This window comes from Sciurus carolinensis, chromosome 9 (assembly GCF_902686445.1).
Source record: "Sciurus carolinensis chromosome 9, mSciCar1.2, whole genome shotgun sequence".
Classification (NCBI taxonomy): Eukaryota; Metazoa; Chordata; class Mammalia; order Rodentia; family Sciuridae; genus Sciurus; species Sciurus carolinensis.
The window spans coordinates 21,677,161-21,688,214 of record NC_062221.1 but is presented as its reverse complement, the minus strand read 5'-3'; the positions used below and the strand labels follow the sequence as shown (position 1 = coordinate 21,688,214).

The following is an 11,054-nucleotide window of genomic DNA, read 5'->3' as shown; positions in this document are numbered from 1 at the left end:
GTGGAAACTGGGCTGCCACACTAGCACATTGCAAGCAACCCTGCCAGCCCCCACGGTCACCTGGTGCAGTGCCCTCCAGGGGCACGTGACCCTCCCTGCATCCAGCTCCCCAAGCAACCGCCCATCCCGGGCCTGCTCTCAACCCTGGTGGGAGAGGCCCTTCGGTCTCACCTGCCTCCTTTTCCCCCGAGGCCCCGCCCCAGAAATGCTGTGTCCCTTCACACCCTGCATCTTTATTGGAGCCGTTAAGGCTTTGTCTACACTGTTTCCAGGACCCTCTGAACCCTCTCAGTTTCCCTGTCCCCAAGGAAACTCACCCACAGGCCTCAGATGCAGGGGAGGCACTGCCTCCTGTGAGGCCTTTGTGGATGCCTCTAAGCAAAGCCGGGTGGCCTGCTCTGAGCCACAGCTGTGGTGGCCACCTTCATTCTGCCTGTTGTCGTCTCTGCATCATAACCCTCCAGAAGAAAGGATCTAGGACTTCTCTGCTGTGTCTCCCGGACTTGGCAGATGGAATTACTCAATAAACATTAGACACATCCACTGTCTTAATTGAATTCCTTTGGTTACAAGATTGGCCGAAAGGAAGTCTTTTTTTTTTTTTTTTTTTTATCCAAGTTGAAGAGGAATCCTGAAGAGGGTTTCCTGCCCAGGGCTTGGAAGGGCTTGACTGCGGTCACAGAGTGTCTTCCAGTCACAGTTCCTGAGCAAGCTGGGAAAGAAATGAGTACCTCTGGTAGGCTTGCTCTCCATCCTGCTTCCAAAGCTGGCAGAATACTAGTCACTCTCCAGATGCCATCTCAGGAGAAAAGAAAGTCTTATAACTGCAGGAAGGGTGTGTGTGTGTGTTGGGGGCCTCAGAGACGGCTAGAACTGAGGTGCCACCAGTATTCATTTGCATCTTCCGTCTCTGCTCTGCCTCCTTCCTGTGGTGAGGGACATAACCATCAACGACTCCAGAGCTTTCTGGCTCCAAATTCATGGGAGCTAATCGATTTCTTTACCATCTCACATTTTAAAAATCCCAGGAAAAGACTGGGAGTGTGACTCAGTGGTAGAGTGCTTACCTAGATGCCCGAAGCCCTGGGTTCCATCCCAGCACTGCCAAAGAGAAAAGAAAAAGAACAGACCTTCCATGAGGGGGGACTAAGATGGCAGCTCCCATTCAAAGTTCATGGTTGGATAGGGTTGGAGAACGATGAAGAAAGATTCCAGAAGAACCGCTACACTGCTCGGGCCAACAAAGCCAAGTTGGCCGTTGCAGGGTGAAGTGGTGACTGAATGAGTGAGCCGAGGGCTACCCGTGCACTTGTAGGTGATGACATAGCTTCTGGAGGTTCGCAAATCACTCTCCTGGTTCTTACAACAGCTCCAGGAAGCCCACATTTCACAGATGAGGAAACAGACTCAAAGTCACACCCTGGATAACGCAGCCAGGACTTCACTTCCTATGGTGCTGGGTGCAGGGCTGGAGATTTTCCTCCCACCCGAGTGTCTGAATGTCGGCAACCCGACCTCTCCTGAGCAGTCCTGGACTCCTTTTCCTGGAAGAAAGGGCAAGGGTTTGCTGGAGGGAGGAGAGGGGACTCTCCAAGGTTAACTCTGTGACAGTTCCTCAGTCTGTCTCTCATGACCTTCAGACTGGTTAGTTGTTTTATGGAATGTCCTTCAATTTGGGTTTGTCTGAGGTTTTCTCATCATTAGATCAAGGTTAAACCTTATTGGGAAAGATACCTTGAAAGTGATCCACTCTTCTCAGGGCATTGTATCAGGGTTCCAAGATGTCTTATTGTGGATGTTAACCTTGTTACGGTAAAATCTGCTGAGTTTCTCTACTCTAAGCTCACTATTTTTCTTTTTTATAGTTAAAATTTTATTTGGCAAGAGCCAGGCATGGCGATGCTCTCCTGTAACCCTAGAAGCTCAGGAGGCTGAGGTAGGAGGATTGCAAGTTCAAAGTCAGCCTCAGCAACTTAGTGAGGCCCTAAGCAACTTAGTGAGACAGCAAATAGAAAGGGCTGGGGATGTGGCTCAGTGGTTAAGCACCTCTAGGTTCAATCCCTTATACATACACCCACAAAAAATTTGGGGAGAATACCATCCAAATACCATCTATCCTTCCGTCCGTCCTTCCTTCTTTCTTTTTTTTCTTCCCTCCCTACCCCCACTCCTTCCTTCTTTTCTTTCTTTCTTTCTCTCTATCTCTTTCTTTCTTTCTTTTTTTCGATTGAACCCCAGGGGGACTTTCTCATATTTTTCATTTTGAAAAAGGGTCTTGCTAAGTTGCTGAGACTGGCCTCAGACTTGTGGTCCCTCCTGCCTCAGCCTCCCAAGTCACTGGGATAACAGGCATAGGCCACCACACCTAGCCCAAATACCATGTTTATTAAACTTTCACCCAGTAGGTTTAATATCCATGGGTGGATCTTGCCTTCAGAGATCTGGCGTCCTAACGGTGACTTTATATTTCCTCATTCCTCTTGTGTTTATTAAGTGGAATTCTTCTGTAAGGGAGAATTGTCACAAATACTTCCTTAGTGACAGCAGTGAAGAGTTTTATGAGGTTGCAATGAGAACATACAATGGGTGACCTTACTTAGCCTGGGGTAGTCAGGGAAATCATCTCTGAAGAGGTGACTTATGCTAATTCCTGGGGGATCTAAAGGATTTATCAGGGCACAGGATTGGGGGTGGCAGAGGGAACATTCCAGGCACAGGGAACAGCATGCCATATATCTTCACCTAAAGCTGATAGAGACAGAAATAACACCGCAGGTGTCACTTTGGTGGGGTAGAAACATTGGCCACCTGGAGGGACATCCTCATTTGAAGGAGGCAGCTGCTTCTTGCTCTAGTGGTTTCTACACCAGGTGGAAATGAGGGTCCAGTATTCCTACTATTTCTGGTGCTTGGACCCAGGGACACTAACCACTGAACCACATCCCCAGCCCTTTTTTTTATTTTTTTACATTTTATTTAGAGACAGGGTCTGGCTATGCAGATGTTGCTTAGTTGTGGAGCATCTGTGGGTTCTGTCCCCCTTTTCCCAGTACCATAAAACAAAACAAAAACAGTCAATTTCCTTCAAGGTCTCAGTCAACTCTGACTGTGACTGTGTGGAAAGGACGGTATTAGTAAGGACTGTGAGGTGATCCAGGATGTTGGTCCACGGAAGGTGCTCAGCTCTCAGTCCTCTGGGCTGAGGACACAGCTGGCCCTGGTCTCAAGGGCATTGCAGTCCAAAGCTCTGGGCCTGCTGGCTTTGCTGCTCTACTTCCTGGGAGGGAAGGGCCAAGGCCATCTCTTCATGCACGCTCATTGCTAGCAGGACGTGAATGTGTTCCTGGTGGACTCAGTGCCTTGCGCTGATAAGGCTGGTATGGAAGAGATAAGGGGCCAGGGCCCCATGCCAGGATGCAGAGAGGAATTCCCACCACAGGGGGAGAGAAGAACCAGGGTCCACTCCTGAAGCTGGCAGGCAGGGCTTTGTGTTGTGATGGACTGTCCTTATTGTGAGTCAAAAGCCAGCCTGACATGGTGCTGGTTGTTCCAGAGGGAGAAGAGGGAGGGCATTTTCCTTACCCTTAAGGGAGATAATGGAAAACTGTCTCTCTTGCTTATCCAAGTAGGAGGTGGAGGTGGTGTCCTCTGAGCTGCTCTAGGGCATACCTCATTCTCTTTGGGCCTTGGATTGGCCCAAGTGGCACCTACCGAGAGAGACTGATAGACTTGGTGTGTGTGTGTGTGGGGGGGATGCTGGGGATTGAACCCAGGGGTGCTCTCCCATGGAGCTACATCCCCAGCCCATTTTATTTTGTGACAGGATCTTGCTGAATTTCCCAGGGTGGCCTGAAATTTGCAATCCTCCTGCCTCAGCCTCCGGAGTTGCTGGGATTATAGGCGTGTGCCCCTACACCCAGCCTGATTTTTAAAGTTACCAGTAAAATGAAGCTATGAGGGAGTTGACTTCCTTCTAGAATAATTGTAAAAGTAATTAAAAATTTAGCATAAAATATTAATGTCCTAATTTATTGAACACTTATTCTATACCAGACATCATGCTTGGGGATCTTCATCTACTATCTCATTTACCACTCTTGTCAGCCCCCAGGGTGCAGCTTAAGAGCTCTGTTTTCAAGACAGACGAGGAACCTGATTAGAAGTTGCATCAAGGTCAAGTTTATCAGAACTACATGCTTCACACCCAGTTTCCCCTCTTATTTGCATTTTGCATTTGTATGATACCTTTGTCACAAATTAGTGAACAAATAACAATACATAATCATTAACTAAAGTCTATACTTTATTCAGATGTCCCTGGTTTTCCCTGTTTTTCTCTGCCTGACCCAGAATACCAACCACAATATCACATTTAGTTTTCTTGCCTCCTTAGGCTCCTCTTGTTTGTGACAGTTTAAAAAGACAAGTTCTGACTGTGTGCAGTGGCACATGCCTGTGATCTCAGCGATTTGGGAGGCTGAGATAGGAGGATTGCAAGTTCCAGACCAGCCTGGGCAACTTAACAAGACCCCGGTCTCAAAATAAAAAATAAAAAGGCCTGGGAATGAAGTTCAATGGTAGAGTTGTTCTGGGTTTAATTCCCCGTGACACATGTATGCATACACACACACCCGCACACACACAAACACACAATTGCAAATTCCAGCTTTGACACAATAATGTAGAAGGAGTCTGAGTTCCAGAGTCTTGGCTCAGATCCCACCTCTGCTTTTCTTAGCTGGAGATCTAGAATAGTTTATCAAAGGCTTCTGAGTTTCAGTTCCCCAGTGAAATCAATAAAAGCTAACTTGCAGGACTGTATCCTCCAAGATAATATACAAAGAATGCCCAGCACAGTACCCAGCACACAGACCTGCTTAAAAAAAAAAAAATCATGATATACTTGGTGTGATGGTGCACACTTGTAAACCCAGCAACTCAGGAGGCTGAGGCAGGAAGATCGTAAATTCAAAGCCAGCCTTAGGTACCTTAGTGAGGCCCTAAGCAACTTAGCGAGATCCTGTCTCAAAAAAAAAAAAGATCTGGGGTTATGGCTCAGGGGTAAAGCATTCCTGGATTTAATCCCTGGTACCAAAAATAAAATTTAAAACCATAAAATATAAAATTAAAAATTAAATTAAATAATAAAATAAAATAAATTAAATAGATAATAAAATAACAAAATAAAATAAGATAAAATAAAATAAAATAAAATAAAATAAAATAAAAATTACGGTATTAGTGACATGTCCAGTTGCTTCACCCGTCCTTCCCGGGGCTGGCCTCCCAGGCGGCAGTCTGTGCGGCATCCAGCAACAACACTGGCGCTGACACACAGCCCCAGCCCCAGTCCCGGCACTGCACAGACAGAACCGAACTCAGCCGGGAATCTGCTGCTCCATGACAACCGGGTTTTCCCCGTCTTTTCCAGTCAACCTTAGGTCCCAACATGTGAGCCAGTCCTGGTGACCTACTTGTCAGGAATGCCAGGCTATCAGCTCCTGGCCTGAGTCAGCGCCCGGGAGCTGAGTCTATTCTGCTCAACCCTGACCCCACCCCAGCCTTACCTCCAGAAAGGAAGGTCGGGAGAGAGGTGATGGGCCTTCTGCTTGGTGAACTCTGTCCCTTCCACCTGTTTGCTCAGAGGAGAAACTCTCCTTCAGGGCGATGGGCCTGTGTTCAGGTGGGGGAGGGGCGCGCGTGTGTCTGGGAAGGTGGTTGGGAGGGGTTGGTTCCAGGCCTGCAAGAACAGGTATGCGCATGTACGCATGCGCCTGGTAGAGCGAGCATGCTCACATTGGATTACGATGGATGTTGGTGGGCAGGGGTGCTTGTGGCCAAACCCATGAGTACATTCTGTCTGTCTCTTTGGTGTGGCAGTGTGTGTTGGGACAGGATGTGCACGGGCCGATGTGGAGTGCGTTCAGTGGAGGAAGGAATCACCATCTTGCCACGTGGCTCCTTGTGCCACCTAACCTGGGCAGGATACAGACGCAGGAACACATCAGACAGATGGAACCTTCCCCACTGTCACGGCCGACAACTCTGCAGCAGTGGGCTCAAACCACCCCTTGGGCTAGAAGCACCTTTTCTCTCAAAGCTGGAGGGAGGCGGGCTCGCTGAGCACAGCAAACAGTTCACGTTGCCAGGGGAAAGGCCTGTGTCTGATGTGCTGGGTTCAGGCAGTGTCTCCCTGGGGCCTTACCTGCCCAGCTTCCCGTCCCTGCTCCTCACTCCTCAGGAGCCTTCCAGAAGGAGCCCTCAACCAATTCAAGTGCAAGGTTACGAACTCTCTTTTTATTTCCTATCTGGAATGCACCTTCCTCAGATCCACACGAGGCTCACTCCTTCACCTCTTTTAATGTTTTTCTGTCAAAAGCCTTCTCGGTCACCACCTTTTAAAACTGCAGCTCACCCCCCACCAGTTCTGCCAGCTTTAAACTCCTCAGCCCTCTTGCCCTCCTCTCTTTTCCCCAAAGCTTGTCTTACAGTGTGGACCAGCACTCAAGAGGACACAAGTACAGAAATTCGGAGTGTGCATTTGGAAACACCCACACAGTAGCATCTATAGATACTATAAATTTTGGGGGGAAGGTACTGGGGATTGAACCCAGGGGTGTTTTACCACTGAAATATGTCCCCAGCCCTTTTTATCTTTTATTTTGAGACAGGGCCTCATTATTTTGCTGAGGCTGGCCTCAAACTTAAGATCCTCCTCCCTCAGCCTCCCAAGTTGCTGAGATTACAGGTGTGGGATGCCACACCTGGCTAGATGCCATGAATCTTCCCGAGCAATTTGACCTTGCCCAGAAATCCAAATACAGATTGGGGGGAAAAATCCTACTAGCTTTTCACCACAAAACCTTTAAGGATCACTGTTCTAACACAGTCTTTAGGGTTTATTTAGTTTCCTGTTTATTTGCTACTCACCCAACCCCTGCTGGAATGTCAATTCATAGGGCAAGGATTTTGTCTGCCTTCTACCCCACTGTCTCTCCAGCACCTAGAATAGTGTCTGGCACACAGTAGGTACTTCAAGGCAATTTTTTTGTTTTTGTTTTGGGGGAGAGGAGTACTGGAAATTGAACTCAGGGGCACTTGACCACTGAGCCACATCCCCAGCCCTATTTTGTATTTTATTTAGAGTCAGGGTCTCACCGAGTTGCTTAGCACCTTGCTTTTGCTGAGGCTGGCTTTGAACTCTAGATCCTCCTGCCTCAGCCTCCTGAGTCGCTGAGTTTACAGGCATGCGCCACTGCACCTGGCTAAGGTATTTGTTGAATGAGTGTGTGCTGAAGACCTGGTCTGCAAGGGGCAATAGAGTCAGGCACACAGGGTGGAGGCAGGCAGCAAAGGCTCAATCACATGGCACTGTCCTGGCTCCATTGTTCCTGGGTCCAGACCTACAGGGACCAGTGTGGGGGCAGCCGGAAGTGGAGCAGGCCTTAGGAACACACCTTGGACCAGGTTGCCCAACCTGAGGGAGTGAAACCAGATGATGGTACCACAGGTGTGGAGGCCAGGGTCTTTCTTGTGGAGGAGGGATGGGGGCTGGGAGCCAAGCAGGCTCCTTCATTCCCTGGAAAGCATCACCAGCCCCCTCCCCGTGCCCTGAGGTGGGGCTTCTGATTCAGGGGAGGAGGGGGAAAGGAGATTGGCACCCCAGGATTACCTGGAAACTCTGCAAGGGCCTCGTTCCACAGATCACTGCTCTGATCTGTGCTCTTGGTCTGAAGCCCTGTGAGTTGTCCTCAGGACTCCAGTACCATAAAGGATGGCTGGGAATGGCCGTCCAGATCAAAAGTACTCTGTCTCCACCCCACCCCAGCCCCAGGGAGCTCAGGGCTGGCAGGACCAGGCAGGAGCAGCTCTCTTGGGGGTGGAGGGAGGTCTGGTTCTGCCTGCCGTTCCCACGGCTGGGCTGGCCCAGGCCCACGTGGCTGTCAGCGCCTGGGCCTGACTCAGGGGCCAGCCATGCGACAGGGCTGGTTCAGGGCTCACACACCCATGGCCACCTGCACATTCACTCCTTTTCAGCAGGGCCAAGCCCTCGGGCTCAGCTTCTTCTGACCTGAAGACTCCGCCCACAGAGTCCATTTCATCCTCGCCACCTCCAGGGAATAGTAGCAGGGGCGGAGTCTGGCCAAGGAGGAGGGGCCCGGGACCTCGGGTCAAAATATCCTCTGGGCTAATATCTGGGTAGTGTTCAGGGCCACCTGTGTCTCGGCCCTGGGATTGGAAGTAAACCTCAGTCAGTAATGCCCTTTTACCTGTGGCTGAGCCTCAGACTAATGTCCACTAGCAAGGGGTCCCTCAGTCTGCAAGTGCCACTTGTCCCTCTCATGGTCCTTTCGGAGGATGCTGAAAGGGGAGGCTGCCAGGAGGAAGCAACACTCCAGCTGGAGAAGCAATGAGAGGAGGAGAAAGTCATTCCGGGGCAAAGAGATGACGCGTGCAGAGGTCTGGAGGTGAGGACCATCGGGCTCCCGGAGCCGTGGTCCACCTGCTATGTGTATGGCTGGACATGCGCAGGAGGCTGGTGATTATTTGGAGCCAGAGTTTATCCATCACCAACATCTACAAGTCGGTGCTGGGCTTGAGATGGAGTGTGAATGGCCATTGTTGCCACAGTGCTGGGCAAATGGCAGGTACTCAATAAACATGTGACATGAAGGAATGAAGGAATGAGTGAATGAATGAATAAATTGAAAGAGGGTATGGCCACTGATAGAGAAAAAAAAGGAGGAAAGAGAATTCAACTGTGCTGAGACACAAGACCCAAACCTTCGAGAAAAGGCCTTGGGATGGAAGACTGTTTTTCTTTAAATTAAAGAAGATTACTGTCGTTTTCGGGGCAAGGCTTCGCTGAGGGTTGTGCAGTTAATCAGGCTGTGGCGAGTTTGGTGTTTTGCGGCTGATGCAATAGGCTAGGAGGATTTCTACAGTGTTTCCCATTGGGCAAGCCAAGGCCACAGAGGAGAGTCTGGGCTGGTCTTCTAGCTAGAAGAGAAGGCCAAACCGATGCAAATGAGGGAACCAGAGCAGGGAAATGACCACATTGTTGCCCAACACACCTGGAATGTGTCCCCAGGTAGCAGCCTTTGGACTGGCAAAAGACATTTATCTGAGGACAGAACCTGATATTCCACTTGCTCAGAATCAAAAGCCAACAGGCCCTCAGAGTAGAGCAAAACGTGTTCACACTACAATTGAGTGATGACCAACTGTTCTATGTGCCCACCCTGGTTTGCTTGGCGGGTGAGGGCACAGTGCAGACCTGGGCCAGTCACAGGTCTGGGTCTTAGTGAGCTGGTCAGCCCTGCTGTTTAGGCTGCATGGTGAATACTCCAGGCCCTTGGGCCCCCTTTGTGGGTACTTCTGCCCCAAGGAGAGAAACTGCAGTTTCATGCAGCTGGAATGCCAAGGCTTCCTGGGGAGAGATAAGGAAGATGCCAATCATGGACACCGCCCAGATCTTAATTCCCTTGGGGAGACAGGATGCCCAGTGCCCAGATGCAGAAGAAGCTGATGTGAAGCTAATGAAGCTATGCCTTAGGGTGCTTCCTTGAATTGACTCTAGACCCAATTTTTTTCCCCCAGAACAGGGTGCTGAAGCCAGGGTGCTGTACCACTGACTACATCTTCAGTCCTTGTTATTTTTTACTGTGAGACTGAGTCTCCTTAAGCTGCCGAAGGTCTTGCTTAGGTTGCTGAGGGTGGCCTCTAATGCGTGATCCTCCTGCCTCAGCCTCAGAGTTGATGAGCTTATAGGCACATGCCACTGTGCCTGGCTTAGATCTAATTTTGTATTCACCATTTTACATACTTGTTCTTTTTTTTTTTGGAGGGGGGTACCGGGGATTGAACCGGGGCAGCTTAACCACTGAGACACATCCCCAGCCATTTTTATTTTTTATTATAATACAAGGTCTTGCTAAGTTGCTTAGGGCTTCACAAAGTTGTAGAGGCTGGCCTTGAACTTGTGATCCTCCTACCACACCTGGCTTGCATTCTTTTATCAAAGACCCCACCCACATACCCCCAATTTTAAGCTTCAGGCCTCACAAAACTGAATCCACCCCTCACAATTCTCCTTGACTCTGGAAAGCTGTCAGCAGATACTGGGTGCCTTGGGGCTCAGGGTTCCTGGGTGTCCTTCTCAAGCCTCAACCAGAACCCATGTCCTGGCATGGGGGTCAGATGGTAGGGGATTCCAACTCAGAGCACATAGTGTCCCTACTATAGCCCTGTGGAGAAGCAGCCAAGTTACTGGGCCCAGCATGACTGGAAGGAGACGGGCAGCTACAGAAAGTTCAAAGTGTGGGAAATAGCAGCCCAACAAGTGTGAATGTACCAGATCAAATAACACTGCTAATGGTGTCCATATGGCGCACTGGTGGGCATTTGATGTTGACCTATGGTTGACCGCTAGCTTAAAGTGGTTGCTGTGATATAAAATACTGACTTGCACACTTCAAAAGGGAGAATTTCATGGTATGTGAATTCTGTCTTGCTTTTTAAAAGGACGCTGAGAGCTTGGTTGCAGAGGCACTCGGCACAGGTGCTGGATTCAAGCATGGCGCGTCCATGAAGGCACTGCTTGTTGTTGGGGTTTCTGGTCTACTCCAGAGGGCTCTGTTACACAGCAAGAGCTATTAGGGGAGACTGCATTCCAGCAAGTTCTTCACTTGGGCTAGGAGACAAGACAGTGACACTGCATACAAGTTTCCTGTCTGGCTGGGGTCCTTGGGGACAGTGACTTTTGTTATCTCCGGGTAATTGGGCCTCGATTTGCTGCCCCTATCGAGGCATGTTTTTATTAAGCTCTCTGAGCCTGGCACATGCTTGAGCCAGGGGAGGAGTTAAAAATCAACCAGGAGGTGAGAGATGGGAGGCTGGGGCCGCCTCTCATGACTCCTGTGTTGTTCTCCTGCCCTGGGGCAGTTTGCTACCCCCCCCCCCCAGCACTGTTGGTCCTGGCACTGGGTAGGGACAGAGCCCCTTCAAAGAGGAGCTTGGGGGCTGGGGATATAGCTCAGTTGGTAGAGTGCTTG

At 49.8% G+C, this 11,054-nt stretch overlaps 1 non-coding gene across 1 annotated transcript; it reads right to left on the bottom strand.

Annotated features, from left to right (window-relative positions):
- Nucleotides 1-671: 671 nt before the first annotated feature.
- Nucleotides 672-810, bottom strand: LOC124993847 (small nucleolar RNA SNORA7). Its single transcript, XR_007110366.1, has one exon. It is a non-coding gene; the product is annotated as a small nucleolar RNA SNORA7 (small nucleolar RNA).
- Between the last annotated feature and the right edge of the window lie 10,244 nt (nucleotides 811-11,054).